Below are 26,070 nucleotides of genomic sequence, written 5' to 3' on the forward strand. Positions count from 1 at the left end.
TGAACAAAAAGTGGAACTAGTGCTCTCTTAAGCTGGATGGCAAAAAATAAATAAATAAATATTTTAAATTCTACGCTACTCCCAGGTCATGTACCATGGAAAACATGATCAAAACGAGGGGGGAAAAAAGAAAAGAAAAATCACACAAGATTTTTCACTAGTGCTCTCAGACGCTGAACCCCAATTTCATAGATTTACGGTGTACAACTGTACCACTTTGAAAACTGCTAGAAGTAAAACAGGATCTGGAAATGTTGTAAAAGATTTTAACTTATTTGCATTAACCAATAAGCCACAGCTCTGACTGTAAAATATTCCCTCAAAACAAGCTCTACAGGAACTGTGAAGAGCTGACTGAGTGTAAAGGGAATGAATTTTCATCACTGACTCTGACTCGCTAACTGTTCAGGGTTTTGCTCTTAACAGTAATTTACAGCGGGAGCCACTGGAGATCTGTTAATGATGCCTCGGGTTTGACTTTTTCCACACGACAGTCCTTGCGCAGAGTTCTACGGTATGGAAGCGGAGCCCCTGAGAACTTCTCCATTTATCTCTCAATTGCTCTCATGACGATACCCTTCTCTATCACAAGTACATAAGAACACTGGTGTGCGCACGTTCCTCCCTCACTCTGGCCCCGTTTACACCTGGTAAAACCTACCTTGGGGATCCCATCACAAATTGTCAGGGGAAACAGAACATTTACACCTGTTATTCACACGTGTCTCCTGTGTCCACAATCTCTGGTTTCGTGACATTACTCATTACATCAGTGTTTTGCATAGAGAAACACAAAAGTTAGTGCATTATTTCTTCCAAGCGCAAAGGAGATATTTCTGTCTCTCATACACACAATCAACAAATCCATGAAATACCTCAAGCATGCATGTGCAACTTATCTTCCACACATACTAAAAAAAAACAAAAAACAGGTCAAACACACCTGGTGTGAGGAGATAAAGAGAAAAAAACACCGCCTGCTTGACATCTGTATTTGAAAATGTGATTTTCTGCTTATGACAGACTGACACAATCACATTTCTTTTGCTTCAAATCCACTCTTTTTCTACTCGTGAATACAGTGAAGAATCCCTGAGTTTCTGGAGGAAAACAAAAGAAAGCCGGGAGCATCGTTTTCCAGGCTGAGCTGCGTAGGCAAGCGGGCGATGTAGTCAAACAACAAACAGGGCTAGACTGAGAAAAGGTCGGTCAGGTGGTGATGGGGTCTGCGATTGAAAAGGGTGAGGGAGAGCGAGAGCTCTGTGCTAGAGAGGCGAAGCTGGCGGTGGAGCTTTTTTTAATGCAGTATTGATGAGTGAGGTCACTGGCAATGATTAAACTCGCAGTCGATCATCAGCGCGTAGCAGGAGCCCTGCGTACTGTTTGCACGGTGATGAGATGAAAAAACAGGGTGGCGGAATGGAGTGCTACGCTGCACCTTAAACCTTGATTTAGTGCCTTCATGGGGATTGATTGAAAAGAGCAGCGCGTCTCTGCTAATCTGTGGGACAGAGGGGCTCTGGAGGCCCCTGCTGCCATTACACATACTGACGAGGACTGGAACCAGCCGGTAAGACGGAGCGTATCCTATTAAAAGAGGCTACGTTCAGATCGATCGGAACGCGCATGCGTATATACACTTTGCATGCACGATTAGAGCATGCGGTCACACTTACACAGATACAATTACAAACAGCCAAGCACAAATACACTAACTCAAATAACACACATACAACTGAAGTGAATCAAACACATCTAATCTAATCAAATCTTTAATTACTACTACTGCTACTACTACTAATTAAAATATTTAATAATAATAATTATTATTATTATTATCATTAGTGTTATTGTTATTATTATTAAATCTTTTATAAATAATTTGCAAATACTACTATATTTTTATTTTGCAGCCATAATGAATATGAACATTTGTACAATACAAAATGTATTATTATTAATAATTAATAATAATAATAACTTTAGATTATATTACAATAACTTTTAATAATAATAATTTTAATAATAATAACTTTTTTCCAAACATTGTACAGCCATAATAGTTTGCCATTGTATCTTACTGTTTTATTGTTGTTATGCTTTTTAATTAAGAATAACAATGAATCCAACTTTTGTTTTAGTCTTAAAAAGTGAAATGTGTATGATGTATGTAAGCAAAACAAACAATTATCTTTTCTTGTAAAACATGACAACAAGATTGCGAATTTGAAAGTGAAAGCATCCAAAGCCTGTGTCTTATAACATAGCAAAATAGAAACTCCCGTTCACAAAATTCAAATCACAAATAATATTAGGCCTACTGATGAAAAAGAACAGGTTGAATGTTAACCGCTTTCGTTTCCATATAACTATAAACTATGATAAAAGTTCATCAGCATGCATTGATTAATCCCCTCCCCAAAAATCATGTGCTCATGCGACCAACTGAAAAAGTTAGTCGCAAAAGAGCGACCAGTGGGAAGAATTAGTCTGGAGCCCTGGGGCCGGTTGCACTAGCTGTATGTAAGTTACAACTTAGCCTAGTTTTGACGTAAATGGGCACTAAGTTACAACTTACGCACTACTAAATATTTTTTCGTTGCATTTTTAAACGAAATATTTACGGAAGCGTCTGATCAGGACAGGAGTAATGGTTGGAATAAAATAGCAGACTGAGTGAACTGCATCAATATGCTCTTCTTTTACCGGACAACCTTCAATCCTTTAGGCATATATGATGCTGCTGACATTTACACTCGCGCACATATTAAGAGAGAGAAAGAACAATATGTGAATAAACGTACTTTGTTTCTTTTTAGTGTGTCTTCAACACCCCATCTACAGTGCGCCTCTGTGCACTTCGGTCCGTGTTTGCACATATCAGATGAAATAATAAATAAATGGCATTTCTTATGTTTTCTTATGTTTCTTTCAGTATTTATTGATCCTTATGTATTTCAATTACAGTTTCTGAATGTTATTTACATATAAAAATAGCTTACATGTAGACTAATGTTATTAATGTATCATTTTTAATGGAAACTTGTTTTTACCGTTAGTATACGTGAGGCAAAAGAAGTTAGAATGAAGGATAAATTAAAATTCATAGCATTTAAACAAGTTCTTCTCGCCTATTTGAAGGTTTCTATTGGATTATTTAGGGTAAACATCATATTATGCGACTACGCATTACTTTACGGAGAGCTTACGAACTACTAGCTACATCCTGCCTTACGAACAACTGGTGCAACCAAATAATCTAAAATAATTGATTTAGTTACAAACTAGCTGGTAGTTACTAAGCCTCTAGTGTGGATTTAACGTTCTAATTTAAGTAAGAACTTACGAATGGCTGGTGCAACCCTACCCAGATGTATGTATATGTTTATATTATATATTATATATATTTATATAAACTTACATACATACATACATACACATGCATACAGCCATAATATAATATATTATACAACTTTAAATACATTAGTAGTAGTAGTAAATATTTTATAAATAACTTGCAAATATTACAATACTTTAATAATATTTATAAAAATATTGGCAGCCATAATGTATAATATGAACATTTATTATTATTACCATTATTATTAGTAGTAGTAGCAGTAGTAGTAGGAGTAGTAGTATATAACTTACAAATATTACAATATTTTAAAATAAATAAAATATACAATTAAATAATAATAATAATAATTTAGATAGCTTTTACAATTTTCTCTCTCTATTAACAGCCATAATATAATATAATATAATATACAACTTAAAATACATCATAATTAATAATTTTTCACAGTATTGTACAGCACCATACACTGTAAAAGTTGAGCCAACTTAAAATTTTAAGGCAACCAGCAACAGCAACTTCAGTTTTCTCAACTTGTCAAGTTTATACAACAAAAATTTGAGAATCTCCCACAAAAATAAGTTGAGCAAACTCAAAAATCTGCTGAAGCTGTTTGCCTTAAAATTTTAAGTTGGCTCAACATTTTTTTTTTTTTTTTACAGTGTACCAACTATCTTTCACACACAAGCTTAAAAAGGCTCTTTAGTATTATCTACACAAAACTGCACATGCATTCATTGATTGAAAGTCTCCTCTTTGTATAAAGCTGAATCAGACAGTGAGTGCAGAGAGAGACTTCCACACTGTACAAAGATCACAAGCTCAGTGCACTAGAGAGAGGGCAAGACCTTCTTCACTCAACTACTCAACATGGCTTAAAAAAACATCCATACTGTCCACATTCAAAAAAAGCATTAGTGTATACTTAGACAAGCTAAGATTTCAACAACATAATTTGCTCTGCAAACAACGGCTGGCTGGCCTCTTCAGAAAAATAATTGCAAGTTCGGTCTTTAAAAAAACGAACATCCTGCAGAGGCCCTGAGAGTGTCGAGTACTGAGGAATGGCCCGAGGCAGCAGGATTGGACTGGAATAAAGATGCTAATTGCCTAAACGAGGAGAGGCCCTGTGTCATCGCCACTGACTCTCTCACTTCCTACTGAAAAACTGCCAATTGTTTTAACTCTCTAATTAGCTTGGAGGCAACACCCTCAATGACTTCCAGATTAAAGCAAAAGTGACACTTTGCTTCTATGGCAACGTGCACTGCCCTGTCAATCACTGGCTTAACCGAAGCATATAATTTCCTTAAAAATATATAACAAGCTAAAAATATGCAGATAGCTTGATTTTGATAGGAATTTTCATATGCGAGGTGAGACTAACTGCAAAGCACACAGTCCATTCGCTGTTATGTGTGAGTACCTGAAGGAACCTGAAGTAAAATTGCAAATAATATTGATCTTCAGTCCAAAAAAAAGATTTTGCTGCTTGTTCAATTTAGTTAATTAAAATGATGCAACAACTTAATTGCATAGCATGCACTCAATTTAAAATTTCTAAAATGAAAGTCTGCTTATTCTGTTTGTGCTGGAACGACTCGAACAATTTATGCTGGTTAAAAATTCTCTCATTTTTTATTAGCTCTATACTCTTACTCTTTGACAGCAATTTTCTCATTCGTTTCTATTCTACTGTCTGTTTTAAAAACATGAGACAAAACTGATACTTAAATGAGACCTACTGTGAGCTTTAGCACGCCAATAAGCCTTCTCAACCACTGAGCAGTAATATTTTCCTATGGACATACGTGCAGATTATTCCAAGAAAATATCTGCATTCCGCATACATTTTTATACTTCTAAAATAGCTCAGTATTTGGCAAACAACTTTACGTATGGCTCATGCACAGCAGGCTCAGCTAACAAAAGAATATTATGGCATTTATCTGATATTTTGCGACGGAATGGGCGAAAACAGTAATAACAGAAGGAAAATTACAGAGTAGACAACAACTCCCATCCAAACAGTATCCAAACACTACTATCCTTGCATCCTAAGCAGCGGGCGCCGCACTAAGAAGCTCAAAACCCATTAATTCTATACTCACAATCATCTCGGTGAATCCTTATTCCAACCAGACACACCAATCCACTCACAAAGAGCCATTTCAAAAGAAATAAACTCTGTTTTATGTCTGCATCTTGTGTCAACATTCATTTTTAGCTGTGCTGCCGCTTCACTTTAAACCAATAAATTCAAACAAACCTTAGAGGGAGAAGGTCACATTTTTTTCATTCGCTGGCCTCCCAGCAGGCAACAGAAAAATAATCCCCCCACAGCCCTTTAGCCTAGAACTACAGCTACAACACAGGAGGAGCCGGTGAAGCCCCAGGCAGGGATAGATCAGGGCCCACTGCTGCTCTGAGCCATACCAAACCATGTACTGACAAACTGAATTAAGGGATAAGTAGACAGCTCAGGCCAGGCTCTGCTTTGGATTCTTCTTCCTTCAAGAGGACGGCCAGAGATGAAAGCTCAGCTAGCGTGAGCGAGCAACTGCATGTGGACCAAACCCACATCTCACCTGTGGACTGTAAAAGGTTGACTATTTGACCCTTTGTAGTGTATTTCCAACTTGAGCCTTATTGATTGACTAGTGCTGGGCACCGGCATTGATTCAATGTTCATTTTGCCTTCATATTTTTTTGGACTTTCCGTAGGAGAAGTTTGACACAAACGTAAACCAAGGTAGAGTCTACTGAAAAAGTATGGATGCATTGATATTAAAATTCTCATTGATACCAATAATTATGTTCTTTTGACTGATTTTTGATATTGCTAACAGTATAAATTAGCCAGTAATTCTGTGGTTTTAAATGCTAAAATGGAATTGTAATGTACAGTATGAATAATGGACATTCATTTTGAGATTGGCTAAAGATTGCATTTAACAGTATTGGTTACTGTTTTTTTTTTAGATTTAAGTAAGCGTTTGATAAAAAAAAAAAATATAATAATAATAAAATAATAAAACAATAATAATGAAAAAAAGTTACATATTATATGTATTTATTTTTTAAATAAATTAATTCTTTTATTTTGTTAGAGTGCATTAAATTGATAAAAAGTGGCAGTATAGACAATTAAAAAAACACTTTCCATCCTATTCATCCTGTTAAAAAAAACAAATTTAAGTTTTCCTCAAAAATATTAAGAAGCACAGCTATTTCAAAAGTGATAAGAAATGTTTCTTGAGCACCAAATCAGAATATTAGAATGATTTCTGAAGGATCTTGTGACACTGAAGACTGGATTAATGGCTGCTCAAAATTCTGCTTTCCTATTACAGGAATAAATTACATTTTAAAACGTTTTAGAAATAGAAAACAGTTATTTTAAATTGTAATAATTCCACAGTTTTTTACTACATTTTATTCAAATTGCAGCCTTGATGACTTCTCAAAAAAAAAAATCTCACGACTCAAAACGTTCGTTTGGCAGCTGACATTCGTCAAAAATACCATTGCATCTACAGTTAAATTTTCTTCATCTCTATCCAGGATGGAAACACCAAATGAGCAAACCTAAAATATTTGGATTTGCAGAGGCACAGTAGCATTGCATGCATGCACACACTAATGCCTGGTGGTTTTTACATGTAGCTTCATACTGTACAACACATCTACGGCCAACATCCTGAGAGCTGGTGATTGCTTTGAGACTTCAACGTGTTGAGTTAATGGAGTTTGGTTTGGCTGAGCCGCTTCCTCTGCCAAAATGCTTCCATTAAAGCGCAGGAAGTGGGCAGAGATGGGCTCATTTAAATCAAGGTAGAAGCAATCACTCGTCTCCCGCATCCACAATTAGCGCCATCTGGTTTAGGGGCCTCCAACTCTTTAATGAGCCTCCATTTATCAATTTGGGAGTGGACCTTTCCTGGTTCAGGTAGCAAAATATCAATTACGCCAGGATATCACAGTCTGCTGTGTGCAAAAGTAGTGTGTCCATGTGAATGCTATTGTGTAGGTGTGGTGAGCGATGGTAGTGTTGAGAGAATTGTTTCTCTTTTGAGTTTATGTGAGAAGCACTGGACAAGTCTGTGAAAGCATAGAGTGTGTGGCATCCCAGCATGTGTGTGTAAGCATAAAAGTCTATGCCTCTGTTGCCCAGGGCAAGGTATAGCCCCTTTCTAAAGGCCACTGTACAGTAGACGTCTAGCTGAGCAATATGAAAAGATCGTGGAGAGTGTGTATGTGTGTGATGTCTGCATGTGTCTATGATGCAAAGTATCGGTCTTTCTGGGCTGTCAGTTTGGGTGATGTGTATCAGGAGACAGATTGCTGATTCAGCAGGGCCTGGGGGTCTGGCTCCTCTCTGCAATGCATTAAGTGTTCAGTGGCGTGTTACATCACCTTCTTCGGTCTCCCACACTTCATACAGAACAATCTAGAACACCAGGGCGACACAAGGCACCCCTTATTCAACTGCCAACACAGTGCAGGGCAGGCAAAGTGCTTACCTATGGGGAAAAAAGAAGAGAGAGAATTTAAGCACCAGCTGCATTATGTTACAGTCAGCAGTACATATTACAGTCAACCATCCATTAGCATAATGGATAACATTTCAGAGTTATCTTATCATGGATTGGTAAATTACATGCATACTGTAGGTGTTTTTTTTTTTTTTGCACCCTCAGATTCCAAATTTTCAAATAGTTGTATGTTGGGCAAATATTGTCCTATCATAACAAATCATACATCAATGGAAAGCTTTCAGTATAAATCTCAGTTTCAAAAAATTGACCCTTATGACTGGTTTTGTGGTCCCAAGGTCACATATGACATCAGCCTCTGCAGCACCTTTTTTTTTTTTTTTTTTTTTACATAACTCAAAATATAATGCACCCAAAATGTAAAAATATGCAATCTACTCCACTATACTACAATGCTGTAATCCTATAGATTTAAAGAGCTAAGCTAAGAAGTCATGTTGTGCCGTATCAATCATTTATTGGTCACACTTCTTCACGTGATACAAATTTGCAGGGCAGAGTTCAACAAACTTGAACTTTAGAACGTGGCACAATTTTGCACGAGTTTGGATTTTCTGTCTCCCACATTTGCACTGGTATATATGGAAGTCTATGGAAGGAAATGTGAAATGTGGCCATCCCTTTACAGATTGCAACAGTTTTCTGTTAGTTATACGTTTCCATACACACAATATACATATAGCCACAGAAAGATGAAAGGGTCTGTCTTAATTTATTTGTGTATGTAATTTCCACTGAGCATGAATAATAATTTTAAAATGAAGGTAATGCTAAAAAAAATAAACAAAATTACAATTTCCCTGTGATGCAAGAATATACACTTTTAGATACTGTTGATTGACAAATTAAACTAGTCAGAAAGTGAAAAGTGTTTTAAACAAGTTCATAAGGTCATAGTTGAAGAAACACCTATAAAGAAAATTCCAAGAGGTGTAGAGAGAAAAGAGAGAAGGAGAAAGAGTGAAATCCAATGAGGAAAAAACTGTTGGCAAATGAACTTGAAACTGCCTGTGCCCTTTAAACCCTTCTGCTTGTGCCAGTAAGATGCCTGCAGGCAAACACTTTCCCGACTCTACTGATTTTCTGGCCTCAGCACAATCCAGAGCATAGGCGGACATTCGCCATCAGCCGAGCTCTGCAAACAAACAAGCAGTGCCGTTCTCCAAATTGCTGGACTACAGGCCCTGGGAGGCTCCGTGGACATTCTGACTTTGCAATCAGCGTCTACATCAAAATCTAGGGGCCGATCACCGATTGCCGATCACAGAAAGCAGTATCTGGCGATCCGATCACTGATACCAATCTTTTTAAAGCCTATTTTTTATTATGTAGAATTATTTATAGTGATACTCCAATCAGGATTTTTAGACATTTATTCAGGGCCTGAATTTCATTTTTGAGAATGAATTCCCCTCTTAGGTGACTCTTGTTTAAATTAGCATTTTTTTGGACATTTTTCATTTTTATCTCACCTAAATGTTTGATCATGCAGTGCATTTTTGTTTTTACAATCGTGCAATAGCTTACACACAGCACAAGCCTGATTTTGTGAGCTGTATATGAGGTGGCCTTTTATGCCAGGTTCACACATAGGCGTACTCCGTTTGCAGTGTGTATGCAGTCCATGTGCGGTACGTAAGCGGTGCAGAAGCAGCACTGACTGTGGCTGTTTACCACAAACATGTATCCATTATTTTGATTTCAAATCCAAACATTGTCACTGAAAATGCTTTTTCAGCATTGTGATTTTTTTTTTTTTACACAGTACAGTAATACAATCTTTCATAGACGTGTTTAAACACAATACATATAAGCAAAGCAACACATTACTCAATGCTTTTTACTTTTGCATTTACTTCTAGATTTATATATTAAGTTTCTCAAGTGGCAAAACATTTGAACTACTTTTCTTACTTTATCACAAACTTACTTTCCTTTTGCATTTAAATCTTTCTTACAAGCAATCTTGCGTTTCATAAAAACATTGTTTTTCTACCTCCAAGTGTACCATTTATTATTGCCTTGTTTATCTAAAAGTGCTCTTTCCCTTTAAACCTAGCAAAAAAGTCATGTGTTGACTGTAAAACACAGTAGACTTTAATTATATGCATTTATGGTGTTATTACTACATTTACGTGTCAATCCATGTTCATATTTACTGCAAACAATGCGCTGTTACTTTAATTCAGCACGTGCAGTGGAAACGATCTCTGCACTGCTGCAGACGCACCGCTCCCGGAACGCACCGCCAGACCGCAGCCGTGTGCAGTGTGAACACTCTAACCCCTGATGTACACTGCACGCATCTGCGGCGCGTTACGGCTCCGACGCGGCTACCGGAGCTGATCGCGGCCACTCTAGTCAATGCTTGTGTTTACACCAGACGCGCGCGGCATGTTTCAAAAGCGTCCCAGAAGCGGCTCTCCGCCGCTTCGCTAAATATAGGCGCCTAGTCTATTTCTGACGCATGCCGGCGTCTAAACCGCACAGCAAATGCAAAATAAAAGTCAAAAAATCCTATCATTTTCAAAATAAACACCATGTGCAGACTCCCGACCGTATTTCACATCACTATATATCCTTGCTAGGAGGTCAGAAATGGATGAGTTTCATCCTCGAAGTTGAAAAACACACGTTGTTATATGACACAATTATAAGGACAATAAAAAAAAAAGGCATGGAGTTTAATTGCAGGAGTTGTATGAGTAGTAAACGGAATTAAACGGACAAAACATAAACATTTAGCCAACTATCTTAGAAAAGAAAAGAAAAAGAAAATAAAGAAAAACAATGTCGGACAGGCAAATCACGTGGTCTCGCGAATCCTGCCGCTTCGCTTCTGAAACGCTTCTGGTGTACGTTGGCACCGTGTGGAGGACGGAACAAAACCTCTTCGGAGTCGTAACGTGCCGCAAATGCGTGCAGTGTACATCAGGGGTAATCCGTTATGATGAGCGTGGAAAAAATACGCACCGCATACGCTCTGCAAACGGATGTGAACCTGGCGTTGTGTGTGTGTGGAGAGCGCACGAGCGCTGAATGGTTTAAACACTGGCAAGAATTAAAAAGAAATGCAATTTATAAACTATAGTGACGACGCGCCGCTGCCTCAATTGTGCAAGTGACAGTTCCTGTCAACTGTTCAGCATACAGCTCGCTTATAGTGCAGACGCGATTTGATTTGAAGACGTTTACACATTTTGAGAGAGAAAGAGAGACAGCACGCGGTGATTCACTCACGCTGTTTGTGAAATTATGTCTCACATAAGGTTTTCAAATTACTTTATAAGTTATTTAATGAAGAAATATGAATTGTACCTCATCTTCAGCATTATAATTATTTCACCGGCGCCGGACAAAGACTGAGACGGTGCACTGCATGTCGTGGCAAATCTCTCACAGCAGGCGCGTCATCAGCTAGAGATTGTTTGTTTTTAGATCGGCATTTTTAGAGACCGCCAATCAAACATCCCCAAGCAATTATCGGCCGATAGTGATCAGTACCCGATCAATCGGAGCACCCCTACTATCAGAATCTAAGCCGACCAGTTTTCTGACATGCCCATTGTACAGGTCAGCTTGTCAACGGTCAAATTATGAAAGCTGTAATGTGGGAAAATTAAACCGGAAACGATGAGTAATTCCAAATTGCATAACGATCTCAAATGGCAAAAAAAATATCCGCAAGCTACAGCTTTACTGCAGCAGTTCAAGCTATGAACTTATATAAATATGTGAGGTTTCCATCAGCTGCCGCAATCAAGGCAGACATCTAAAATTGGCTGTGAGGAGCAGGTACTAATGCTCAAACCAGGGGGGAGGAAGCGCACAACAGGAGCTGGAGGGATTGAATTATCAGGGTTCATTTATTCCACCGACTCCAGCCAGTGCCTGAATCAAGACTGATCGAGCTTTCATTTATCCCGGGCCCAAAGAGCAACGCAGCTCGGGAGCTATTTCTCAAGGAATAAGAAAAATCCCACTGGCAGAGTAAAAAGAGCAGTGGTAGCAATCTCGCGCTATGACCTCGTTTGTCAAGAAATAAAAGCCGTTCCCTTGTAGTACACAATCCCTCTCTGGGTCCAAAGAACGATTGGGAGATATGTATTGTATCCGAAAGCGCTTAGTGTTAAGACGTCTCGGTCAGAGTGCCTGCCCCAACGAAGATTGTCTGGTGAATATGAGACACACTGTTAGATATACAAAAGACAGAACACTTTGGCTTTAGAAAATGCTGTTAAAATAGACTTCTCACACCTTTGACCAATGATTTTGCATAATTTTTGAATAATAATCTACTTTCAATAAAAATTATTTACTAGTAATTGCACTCAAAGAACAATTTCCAGCTTATCAAACATAAAAACGAGCATAACTGTGAAACATTGAAATAATAATAAAATTCATGTTTATTCATTACAAAAAGTTTGTCAATTTTTATTTTATTTTATTACTATTTTATTCTATTAATATAATAGAATAATATAAAAACTTCCATGAGCATTAAGGTTGTTTTGTTTTGTTTTATTTTATTTTATTACATTTGTAATAAAAATAAAATGCATTTTTAAACTATGTTCTTTTTTATTGAATGCAGGCTTGGAAAATATAGCTTGTATAAGTACTAAAATGAATAAGCAAATAAAATAAAAAACCATTTCCAACTTTTCGAAAATAAAAACAAGCATAACTGGAAAACATTGAAATAATAATAATAATATTTATGTTTTTTCATAACAAAAAGTTCAATTTTATTTTATTGTACTATTTTATTCTATTAATGTAATATAATATAAACACCTTCATGAGCATTAAGGTTGTTTTATTTTATTTTATTCCATTCCATTCTATTTATTTTATTTTTTTTTTGACTGCGGCCTTGGAAAAAAAAGTACTACTTACTGTTTTTAATTATTGACTTTTCATAAATAAATAAATAAACTTTACTATACTTTTTTTTTTTTTCATGTTTCCAAATGAAAGCCCATTTTTGCCCACCTCATTACATTAAATAGTAGGGTCAGGCCGATCGTCGGCGCCGATATTAAGCATTTTTATGATTATCGTATCGGTCATTTTCAAAACCGATGTGCCGATAAAATTATTTAATTTTGAAACGCGCTATTTGGCTCTGATGCAGCCTGTCAGAACTCACCACTCTGTGGCCTAGATCAGTCTCTTCCCACCGCGCATCTGATTTGTTGGGAGTCACGAGTCTAAGGCACTCTCACATTGAAAGCGCTTGCTACAGTTTCAGTGATCATGCATCAGTTGTCTCTGAAAGGCAGCAGCAGACGTTGCTCAAGTTGCAATAAATCACAATCCACTACATTGAAGTTGCAAAATACCTCAATATTATCCATTTATGGTTTCCGCGATGGGGAAAACGCAGACGGAATCGCGGAATCCAGTCATATAAAGGGAATTTACTGTATAACGCGGAGTCACGGAGTTCGTCAAAGTTTGGATGAATTAATCAAAAGTAGGTCAGTACACTTCAATCGACCCGCGCTATGGACTAGTATCTGTAAATATTAAGCTGCAAAAAGACTTATTTAAATATGAATTCTGCATGTTCTGCGTATATATATGTGAATGGCACATACGCGCGGTTTTGATTACACACACACACACTGAAGTGCGCAACGCTCGCAGTGTTTTCAGCATCTGCCGTCTCACTAAATGAGGACATAAATCCATGAACAACATCCCCAGAACTGCTCTGAGAGTTGCTTCATGAGCATTTGACCGTTTCATTTGAGTAAAACGATCGTCATATCACATACATAGGCTATACAGAAACTTAAGAGGTCCTCATGGCAACCCGTCAAAATAAATGTTCGGTTTATCTACTACTACTACAACAACAACAACTTTTGTTTAAAAGAATAATCACACAATACGCTATTTCTTCCATTTCTTCAATTATTTTAATGGTAAACCCATTTGTTTGCCAAAAAATTGAGTTTAACTCTCATTTGATTAAAAGATAACTGAAATTAATGTTTTATGGCTTCATTTGCACTGCACTGAAAATTAAAACTAATCGAAATTACTGTCACACAGGCCAAGATTAGGATGACATAAATTGTGACATTTCAATAGGCTATTGAACCAAGTGTGCCTATAACAGGCTATTAGTGTTATAGTTTAATTAAAATAGTTGCAGTCTTCTTCACAAATTCTACAATGGAGCTATGAAGACAATTAAATTATTTACACTTATTATATTATAATTATGAGAGGTTATGTTATTACACATACATTTCTAACATGTAAATTATTGAAGCCAAATACTTACATTTCCCCAAGCTGTTTAGCTGTAGTACAGTATTCATAGGCTTAATCATGAAGCATGCAGTGGCCCCACTTTTAACTCTCTCTTTATATTACCCTTGTTGTAGATGGATGCATGGAGGATGACAAGAGTAAGAAGTGCAATCAACACCAGGGAAGGCAGTTTTTGTCAGAGCCCTTGTTATTCTTAATTTTGACATTCATTTTCATTTTTACATCAGACACAATATATCGGTTAAAAATATTGGTTATCGGCCCACTTGGTCTGTAATAATCGTATCGGCCCTAAAAAACACATATCGGTCGACCCCTATTAAATAGTACACAAGCCAATCCCAGTGGGCTATACTGTCCCCTCTGTGAACTCAAGGCATATGGCACCATGCCACGGGTCAGCTAAGCTTTATGCTTCAGTATTGTTATTGGCTAATTCCAGGAGCGCTTTGAATGCAGTCAATCAGACAACAGCTGGCCTCAGGAGGACTTGGCCAATCGATGTCCGTGATGCAACCGACTCGCCTGCTCCCCTTTACCACCAAGATCGGTCAGACTAATTAATGAGATCTCATACTCTCAAAGCGGGCGATGATAAAACAATTCCTTGAGAAGGACTCTGAAGGGTTTTCAGAATGTTCATAAAACCGAGCAGAAATCCCTGACGAAGGCAGACAGCTCTCCAAATGCTAATTTGCAGAACAGGCTGAAGATGATGCAGAACAAGGCTTTCACCTAGTCCCGCTATAAATTATTCATACTATTGACTGGCGAAGCAATGCCACTTTCATGCACTGGGCGACCAAGGGGGTGCCACTTTCACACGCCGGGACGATCCAACGAATCCTGACCAACTGTGCCACTCCACAAGTCCAACAGTGCAAAGCACAATGAGTAAAAGACAAAAAAAAAAAAAAACAACACATTCAAACTGTAATGAATTATTACATTTTCACCATATTTATATGCGTAAAGCACACAAACCGCATGTATGCGAGAGCCACGGTACAATGCAGCCATTGTATACACGCTCCAGAATTATTAATGGAACGCTGCACTACTCCCAAAGGGTTCATGAAAAATAAATTAATGTGTGCTCCTTCATATGACCCACTTTGGTATATCCCTCTGTAGATAACAAAAAGAGATTCTGGCTCTGGTACTTGATGAACAGAGAGTAGGATAAAAAAAAAAGCCATTTATTTTTGATGTAAGAATGAACAGGCAGGCTTGTGAAAAGGGAGTCACTGCTGGTTTGAATGTGTGCTGTGCATATGGCGAAGTAAAGGGTGTTCACACTCAACTGACTAAAAAACAGAAAAAAATACAAGTCCCGCTCAGACCCAGATCTGCTGCACAGATGGTACCCGACACTGGACCAACTCAGCTAAATCTGATATTTGGAGACTATTCTGAGCACATATGCAACAGAACGCTGAAGCGATTCCACAAAAAAAGAAACCCACCGATTCTTTCATTATCATTAGAGCTGAGCTGTTCAGTAAAAAACTTTAGCATCATCACTTTGCTGATTCTTTCAAAGTGCTGTAAAACTTAAAAAAGTACTGAAGCGCAAGCGGATATCTGGTCTGGCTGATTAGCACTGGGCATCCCGCGCTAATAGGACATAGAAAGCAAGTTGCTACTAAAATCCTTTGTTGTTATAGGAGTCATTCGAGACACACGCAAGTTGTTAGTTTGATAAATCGCCCAATTAATAAAACGTCTTCTAACAGGACCCCTGCAAGCACCGCAGGGGCCTGCGCTATGCCACCAGTTGCTACACTAATTAAAATCATCCGTGTTTTATTGTGATACTTAAGAGGCAACAGTGATGGCTATGAGTTAAGATTCCCCCCTCCCTTTCCGAGTCGTCCAATCAATTTGAATTAGGCGGTAAACAAACAGAGAAGACGTCGGAGAGTAATTACAAACGCACAAAGACAACCCAGCAAGCCATGACACATGCCAATAACAGGAGGGGAGCTTTTGTGTACAATCATTATGATTACTTCATCAAATGCAAGTTTTTACAAGCCAAACAAGTCAAACATTCATATCGGAGCTTTGATGAGAGTGACTGGCGTCTCTCAAGAGCTTGGGCGCAGAGCGGTGCTACAGCATGTGGTCTTTGAATAAACATCTGCAGGAAAATGTCTCTGTCAAAACAAGTCCTTGTAAAGGGCCGCTTTGTTCGGCTGCTATTTCATGCTGAATACCGCAATTGATAAACCGGTAATGCCGTTTGATTGGTTGGATTTGCATAGCACTTAAAAAGGTCAATGATGCTTCTTATCTTTGTGACGTGCATTAAAAATGACAATGGCCTATCATAGTCAATTCCAAGAGTTGATCCCAGCTTTTGATACAGTAGCGTCGCAGGTGCCGCTGCGTTTACATGCAGTCATTTCGAATTAGTGTCTTCTTCGGATTTGTGGCTTTAAAGTCAAAGGGTTTTAGGTATGGAAGATGAAATGGGGCTGATAGAAAGATGTGGAAGAGGTTAATGGAAATTTCAACACCTTGTTTGTGACCGAACCCCTCAGGAAGACGACAAAGGAGGGAGCGTGACCAGGCACCATCGTTGTAAACCGTCGTCTCGAGGGACGACGTGGTAATTAAACTGATCATTAAAGCAAAAATGACTTTAATTATTAATTGGCCAAGTCAGAGTTGTCCTTTACAAGTCAAATTTAATTTCCTTTCGAAGCAGCCGTGGCATTTTAAGATTGGCCTTATCAGTCAAATGATTTCACCTCAGGAGGAGTGGACGGTCACATGTACCTGGCATGACCACGGCTCACCGTTTCTCCTCCTATTCTCCCGGCGCTCAAAATAGACAATCGAATATATGCATAAATTAAGAAAGGAGGCTTAAAGTACCAAATCAGATGCTTTAAAGCTTCTGGCAAGCCATAAGATAAAGCAATTTCCTACAAAGAGTAGGTTTCCATAACAAAAATCAATCGACTTGAAATATACGGACTGCATACAAAAATAAATCTGAGTCCCACAAGATAAATCCCCCCACCCACCCAATAAATAAAGTTTCCGTTTTGCCTTGGTGTTGTTTTTCAAATATGATTTACAACCTCTGTTTATAAAAATTAATCTGCCTTTGACTCCAGAGAGGGAATGAATAATCATGCATGCATTATTTAATTTTGTTATTCAAATTTCGACTTATCACCTTGTGTCAAAAATGAATAATTCTGCCTCGACAATATCCGTTTTAGACAGTCGTAAACTAACATAATGCTGAAAACTGTCATTATTAATTGATGGGTACCAGAACATGAGAATGCTTTTAAAAACAGATGGGACTATGTCATAGAGCAGACTGTCAGAGGGCTCTACAAACATCTCTGCAAAGCTAAGAGACAGTAATCAAGAAACGTTAACCTCTCTCTCTCTCGCTCTCTCTTAATAATAGAAGGTCTAAGGACAATGGCATAGGTTCTCTCTCCCTTCTTGCAGCATCTGGAGAAGGTGCTGACTAGACACTCCTGCCTCCCTGCTGGGTGCCAGGAGGGATGATATTTTGTTCAATTTGCATGTGGCAGCTGCATACTTCCAACTAGCCAATGCACCTCTAAACTGTTAGGTCCTTTACAGCATGCTACAGTCAAGATACAGTATAAAAGAGTCTGTCAATTTAATCACTCTCATAAACACACTCACACACAGGATAACTTTTTTAGACATTTTAGACATCCTATTTCAGACATTTTTTATCCACAGTTATTTTCAGTCATTTAAATTACTTGAGAGGCAAAACTGCCTAAGATATGAATGTATAGAAAAATAAATTTTAAGAGATTTGCGCAACTTCTATTTAGTTTATTTATTTTTATTTTATTTTTTGTAAGCATAAACCTCTCCAAATTTTGTCCAAGAAAAAGAAACACTAACAAAATAATATACGTCAAAACTAATTTTATTAAATAAATAAACTTTATTTTATAATTGCAAATCTTATACAATTGTACTTCTAAAACAAAACAAAAACACTAATTTTTGGCACAATGATGAATGCTTATATCCCACTCCTTGTGGGACTCGAACCAGAAACCATTTGGTTACGAGCCTCATGATATGCTACACCAACCCCAAACACCCCAGTTTCCATTAAAAGCTGTTTTTCTCCTGAGAGCTTTTCCTATCAGACCTTTTCAGGCTGGACTGAAAATAAAAAGCTTGGTGTCCTTCTATAGTTTGTTCAAGCTCATCTGAAGGCGAGATGGTCTTAAAGAGGATTCTTGAATCTTTTTGGCTGTTGTAACGCCCCTTGGGAAGGCCAAAAAGAGCTCTTTTGAACTTTTATTTGTGTATTATAATATACCTTTTCAGCCACTTTCTGAATACAGCTGCACATAAACAAGGGCACGCTATGCCCTTCAGACCTTATCATTTGAGTGCAATTTCTGCGCCGAACAATGACATTAAGCAGCAGCCCTGATGGCTTGAAAACCGCCCAAGGGAGCTCAGCTCCATGGGCGAAACTCATCTGTAAATACTTGAGCATTCATACGCTGTTGGACATCAGAGACTGGCTGGCTTCCATTTGACTGACATTTACATTAGAATTAGCTTCATGGTGCCACAGAGAATATCAGTAAAAGAACCCTTGCGCTTCACCTCTGTGAATCAATCCTCTCATGCATAGCTACGCCACTCATCCTCACGCAAAGATCAAAGACAGTTACTGGACAGCATCACATCACATACCACATTATTTCATCAGTCCTTGTGGCATTTGCAATTTGCATAGCAGACAATACTAACATGGCCATATCATCAACGTCTCTCAAAGCATCTAAAACGTGTGTTTCATGTGGTCAATATTGAATCATATTATCATATGTAAAGCAGCTAACGCAATTGCAATGACTGTTTCAAACAGGTTTTCCAAAGATTACCATTGTTTTTTCAGCTACCATTGTTCAGTCAAGGTTTGGCTGGTTAGCATAGCATTAAATTAAATTAAAAGGATGGATAAATAAATGGATAGAATATTCATTAAACATCACAGTATTTACACTTTTTGTAAAAATCAACCTGTATTTCACCACTGAAGAACAAAGCAGTTTCAAAGTTGTGATTATATCTTTGTGACATTGAAGAGAAAAAAATATCCATGTATGAATGAATCAAATTAATCGATGAACGAACAAATAAATAAATAAATAATGTCAGAGTATTTATACTTTTTGTGAAAATCAACCTGCCTCCTGAAAAAAGAAAAAGTATACCTGTACAATTTAAGAACACACAACAGTTTCAAGGTTGTGATGCATCTGTGTGGCATCCAAGAGAGAAAAAGATAAATCCCATCAGCTTAATCAACATCTCTCTTTTTCTTTCTTGCTTCTTGTTGTCATTATTATCTTCCCTCTTAAAAGCTTCTTAAGCGACTAGCAGGAAGCATCCCCCATGCTGTGTTTTTGTTGGCCCCCAGACTCTCAGCGTGGCATCTTCCAGGAAGTGCTAAATTCGGTGAGCTGGGTGAGTACTGCCCTGAGAGTGCTCCAGTCCAGCGGGAGAGGACTGATGGCAGGAGGTCACCGCGGCAGAGGAAGTGTGCGTGGGCGGAGGCGCGAGATAGGAGGGGGGCGTGTGGACCGTAATCTCTTCCTCCTCTGTGATGGGGGCACATTAGTTCACTTCTTGGCAGAGAAAGCAGAGAATGAAAAGAAAAAAAATAGTTCCAGCGGTGACAGGCACTGGCACATTTTCTCTTGTGACGTGCTCCCGGTGGTAGTGAAGGCTGGCGAGGGGAGGGAAAGAAAGATAACCCTGACTAATCCACATAACTGAGTCTTCCACTAGGTGAATATGTACGTTTTTGCTTAAATGGGGCACGGGTGAGTCAGATCTAAATTAGTTGTTATAGTCCGAGACGCACCTGTAAGGCTGGAGTGCCGATTTTACAGAAGAAGGTCAATGAGAAGGTCGGACTCTCAGGCTTAATCTACATTTAACATGGAAATGTACGTTTCTTATTGCTTGGCTTAATTAAAATCATCCAGGCTGTGACATCCTTGCTAGCCATGGCAGAGGGAGTTCTTCTGGGGCGTGTCGAGGTGGTCCGAACATCTCAGTTGGATGGTCCAGTGCACTGCGGTTAGGAGCTGATGGTAGCAGACGACCTGAAAATTAATTAGTGCCTGTTCTCTTTCATGTCAGGATTACCTTGTGGGTCGATTTTGCTTCAGAAGTCGTTTCAGAATGTTCAGAACAAAAAAAGAAAAAGACCCACACTCTTTCTAATAAGCCATCTTAATGTTAGATTGGAGCAAGAACATACAATATTTTGGGACAATAAAAGCACACTAAAAGGTTTTCAAAGGCATTTGATGTTCAAAAGAGCAATTGTGATGAGTGACTTTGTATTCACAGGCTCCATTCATTAAGAACATCATCATTTCTTCACCAGCTCTTAGTCCAAATGAATGAAGCAGAAATACAATCAGCCCAAAAACCGAGCTCGGACTGGATCGGCTATTAGTGCGCTCGCAACAAAAACAATGACTACTCAGAGCCCACAATAGTGGGCTCTCTTTCTGCCGTACGAATCAGTGCGGATTTAGCGATGATCACCATGCTGCTTCCAGCGCCTCTTCTAATAAATGAGAACAATAAAAGCCCTTCATTACAATCAAACTTAATCAAACTGCCCTTAAAGAGGAGAGCACAAATATATACGCATGCTCGCCTGCATATGTATACGAAATCAAGGCAGGCAACGGCATTAATCAAGACTTACTGTGGGCAGGAAATTAAATAAGTAGACAAAGAAAGTGCGACCCTTCGCACCCCAGAATATTGAAAGACTGTGCACTTGGCCACAGCTTCTCATCTATTTATCATTGACATAAAGGTAATAGAGCTTCACAGCAGCGCTAACGATCAACGACAGCCTCCCTCCAAAATAGATGAAAGCTCCCGAGCAATGAGTGGGGCTTCTAAAACGAAAGACAGTGCGGCTAATGAGTAATTAGGCCGTTGTGTAGGGGTACAGGCCTGGGGCTTAAAGGCCACCAGTAATTTGAGGAACTCGACACGGAGATGACACTAATTGTGTCCGTCAGAATGGCATTGATTCTCATTTGAAATAAAACTGGCCCGAGTGCCTTTTTGATGTGCTGTGCTGACAGCTACTGTCTGCCACTGAGCTGGCTACCCACAAGCCTCAGTTTGCTGCAGAGCCTCCAAATTGGCTCTGCTCTCATGACAGGAGCTGGTGTTTCTGCTGGACTAGGGAATGTTAGTTCGTTGCCTGCCCTTTCTCATTCGCTCTAAACCATCAAACCGGTCTTCAGCTCTTAATGGACTCAGGGATTCATTGATAGAAGTACATTAAGGAAGATTCTTTAATGCACTTAAACGCAGAGGGTTTAACAAATAGGCTATTTTCATTACCTGCATGAAAAAGGTCTTTGATGGCATGCAAAGTGCGTCATGGGAGAGGGACGCAAGGCCCTGGCTTGGGATGCAAAGTTTTAATATGGGCTATGTTGACTTATGGAGTAAAAACACCACCCTGCTTTAAAGAATTTTAAGTTTTTTTGGGGGGGAGAGAGTTGACAAAGCAAGTTTTGAAGTGAATTACATACTTCATAGAAAATGGAAACACCAAAAAAAAAAATAGAAAGTAGAATCACATTTGATTCTATTCATTTTACAGGAAAGAAATTCATAGCAGCTGTTGACCAAAAATGACCAGTTGTTTGAAAGAACACCAGTCAAACATACTAGAAGAGACAATGCTGAATAACTGTGCCGGCAAAGTATTTTCAAACACAGCATGCTTTGCGCAAATATTCAACGAGTCTCAGCATGCCATGCAACAAAAATAAGTTTTTCTGGAGACATGAATTGTCGGCAAACATGACGACAACAAGCATTCCATCTAAGGTCAACTTCTCAAAGTCAACGACAGCAGCTTTGTTTTCTTTTATTTCTTCCCATGCCGAGGCAAATAGCTACGCATGAGAACAGCCAATACTGTCTTTCAGTGGTCTAAGAGGGAGGAGGGAAACATAAACCATACTAGAAAACTCAATAAGATCAGACCACAAATTCCCAAATCTGTTTTCTCACATACTGCAGCTATGTTCCTAAATTTTCATTTAAAAGCATCCTTGAACTGTAAAGTCATCTATCTAGTTCTTGTCAACATGACAGAGCTGGAGGCATTGGTTAACAAAAAAAAAAAGTGTCTTACGAGGGTTTCAGGGGAAAGACAAGTATAAAATGTTTTGAAGCAGTGAAGCTCAACACCTCAGAGGTCTTGCACTCTTTAATTGTGTCATACTGTATCTGTGTGATGGAGAATGCAGGCAAATCTTCTGGACACTGAAAGGTTCATGTCCAAGGCTGCTGTCCAATGGAAGCTGCTTCTGTGCCAACATGGCTTCTTTGTGCACCAGTGAATTAAAAGCAGATGAAAAGACGAAAGATTTCATTACTTCCTGATGAAAGCATCAGCGCAGAGCGAAAAGAAGCACCTTTTACAGGCACGCTCAGAATTGCATCTGCATACAGAGATCTTCACGTCAGCGTGTGACTTGTCATGCTTTCCTCACAGAAAGAGTTCACAAAAATTAAAATTCTGTGATCATTTACTCTTCCTGATGTTGTTCCAAATTTGCATGACTTTTCTGTAGAACAAAAAAGAAGAGAATGTTAGAACTGTTTTGTCCTTACAATTGAAGTCAATAGGGTCCAAAACAACACTGGACCAACTGACATCCACTGTTTGGTCAAAAAACACTGAAACCATGTTTCTTCTCAAAGTCATTCAGGTTTGGAACAACAGAAGGGTGAATAAATGATGACAAGTTTCATTTTGGGGTGAACTATATATCTAAATATTACAACATTTTTCTTCACTATTTTGCTGATTAAGACAGTGAAAAGAATCAGGACACAACATAAGCCTGATTTAATATGAGCACCAAGACTCAACGTGTCTGAACAATGGCTGATAACCTCTAGGCTTCTGCTCCATAAAGCTTTTTGAGATTATAAAAAGACCAATTCGTCAAGCCTATTTGACTCTGTAAGATGTAAATCTACACTACGTGCCTCAAACTTCCTCACCGTCAGCAGTCTTTCACACTTCCGCTTGGAAAAAAAAAATGATGCAGCACTGGCATTGTTGTACATTATGCATGCTTCCGACTCCTCCATCACATCCACCGAGATCAGTTTCACAGATTTAAACACTCATCTCCACCAGCAAACAAACACACGCTCACACACATGCACACATGGAAGCCAAGAGGTTAGGTCAGGATAACATTTACAATCCGTAATAATAACACAGGCTAGCTGGCACTTTAATCACCCTTGAACTCAGCTTAGCCTGGCCTTATTGCAGTTATTACAGAGGTAATTCCAGCCACTGCTGAGAATCTTTAGATTTCATTTAAGACTTTTGGGATGATGCTGAGCGGTGACAATGGCTATCCATCTTTCTAAACACTCCTAATCTTAACGGAGGATCCCAGCCTCCGATTGTGCCGTTGATGGATAGCTCTCTGTTTTTCCCCCTCCTTTCATCCGGTCTGTAGAGTTTCTGCTATCACAGCAAGCGAGACATGCAGCCAGGCAAACATCCGAGAGACCGTGGCTTTAAATGTGTCGGTCTGTAAGGTCCTAAATAAAGCTTACTGTTAAACAGAATGTGCTTTTAGAAATGGCTATCATTTTTTGGATAACATTCATCATAATTCTAAAATTTTAAGAATTGAATCTTTTGTCGTTTTTACATTTATGATAGTAACATCACAACATGCCACCTAAAGAATGTATCTGATAAATATTTTATATATGTTTACATAGTTACACTCTTTTATACAAATAATTATTTTATATAAGAATTATCTAGTCTTTAATATTTATATTATTTTAAATATTGCACAACAGTTTCAAACATGGCTTATCCAGTGATATTTATAATGTAGACCTTCTATTAACAAGGCTTTTAAAATTGCTTTCAATACCTTCAAATATGTCTCAACAAACTGCTTTTCTAGCTTTAAAATTTGTTATATCTCCAATTCTACTTATATTTAAATTTGAATTGCAATTCTTCTCATTTGCTACCTCAATTCAAACTCACCTGTTTTATTATCAACTAAATTTCGCTTCTGTAGTACAAGAATTTCACCTAAATTCAGCTGTCACTATATTAATATTTTAGGAATTATTCTGGTTGTTGAAACCCCATGAATCAGTCACCCCATAAATAACAAAACTGTGTGTAGAGAATGTGATAAAGCATGAAAAAAAGAATTATAAACTGTATTTAGCTGCAATGTGCACATGGCCAAAAAGAACATATTTTGTTTTAATTTAAATGCAGTTATTACTCTACTTTACACTTATATTTGTGTAAGGCTGATGTTTCCTTGGCCACACAAAAAAAAAAAAAAAAAATATATATATATATATATATATATATATATATATATATATATATATATATATATATATATATTTATATTTATATATATATACACATGCACTCATCTGTCAAAATACAGCAAATTCTCTTTTCTGTCTCTGGAAAAAAATAAAAATAAAAATCCTACTGCAACTACATTTGAAACGGCAGTAATGAAGTACTTTAAAACTTCATTGAAACGTTTTTCCCCCTCCTTTACCTTCCCTCCTCAGTTGAATGCGGGAAGCTTTTAGTCATGCCTCGCAGAACAGATTTGATTGGAGAAGTTTTGGCCCTTAGTCATTCACTGGCTTCCACAAGGGAATGGTGGATTTTAAAGGTAACACTGTCATGAATTGCAGTCTCAAGATCTTCGGTTTAGTCACACAGGCTGAGAGGCACAACTGACTTATCCCATGGGTCCACCATCAGGGTGTCTTTGATAGGGAGATGCCGAGCCCTGTTCTACAGCGTTCAAGAAATTTAAAAACCACTGACGTCTTAACTACAACAGAGAAAAACACACCTTTTATTCAAATGGAGTGTGCGCGCTCTGGATGCATGCACGCTTAGTATGTTGTATCTCAAGTGAGCGATATGGAGAATCACCACAACAAACAACAGTTTTTAGAATTGCATGCAACCAGGATGCCTAAGGGACGAGAGGAGAGACTGAGAGTGTATACTGAGTGCTGTCAGCCTGTCATCTACACTAAACCATCACAGTCAGATTATAAGGCAACTATCTCCACCCTTCTAGACAGGACCTTATTCACACTGGTAGAGACCCAGACAAGGGTAAAACGAGCTTAACTGTTCAGGATTCAAGGTAAACATCTCACATCCCCTCTGGATTTAAGGCAAAGCTGGCAGTTTTTGTTCTAAGGTGTCCCTGTGAACAGTGCTAGATTAAATGTGGATGGTTAATGAAAGGAAACTCATTCATTCTTCCCAGAGTGGGATCAGAGTGGATGTGGATAAGAATCATGGCTTGGACTCTGATATAGTCCAAGATGTTAGTCAAATAGATGATAATTTTATCTAAAATAACTTCGAGTACACTTCTTGCAAAGATAATACCGCCTAGAACAGCCTAGTTTAAATAGCAGTTTCAACCTTGATTAAAGTCCAGTTTATTAACCACTAGGCTACACCATCCTTACTTCACATACTAAAAAGAAGACCTGGAAAATGTCAGAAAAAAGGCTGAAATTTCAGTTAAAACTAGTTTTCAAATTGTAAAAGTTTTTATACAATTCATTATCTGTCATAGTGAAAGTCAAATGATCATTTCGACACCAAGGCCGCAAGTGCAATACATCATTTCACATTTTCACAAAAAAAAAAAAAAAAGTATTTTACAGAGTTTCAAGGTCTAAGGCTTGATTTGTCCACCTCTTCAAGCGTTTGAA

At 38.2% G+C, this 26,070-nt stretch overlaps 1 protein-coding gene and 1 long non-coding RNA gene across 4 annotated transcripts in view; both read right to left on the minus strand.

The window, feature by feature from the left end:
• The window catches only part of LOC131528825 (uncharacterized), a 50,270-nt gene extending 38,828 nt beyond the window's left edge, over positions 1-11,442 (minus strand). The window contains exons 1-2 of the long non-coding RNA XR_009267940.1: positions 11,233-11,442; positions 7,775-7,881 (exon numbers count right to left, since the gene is read on the minus strand). This is a non-coding gene — a long non-coding RNA (uncharacterized LOC131528825). The remainder of the gene's footprint in view (positions 1-7,774; positions 7,882-11,232) is intronic.
• The window catches only part of cadm1a (cell adhesion molecule 1a), a 301,432-nt gene that overhangs the window by 194,870 nt on the left and 80,492 nt on the right, over positions 1-26,070 (minus strand). The window lies entirely within an intron of this gene.

The sequence above is a fragment of the Onychostoma macrolepis genome, chromosome 21, assembly GCF_012432095.1.
Source record: "Onychostoma macrolepis isolate SWU-2019 chromosome 21, ASM1243209v1, whole genome shotgun sequence".
NCBI lineage: Eukaryota > Metazoa > Chordata > Actinopteri > Cypriniformes > Cyprinidae > Onychostoma > Onychostoma macrolepis.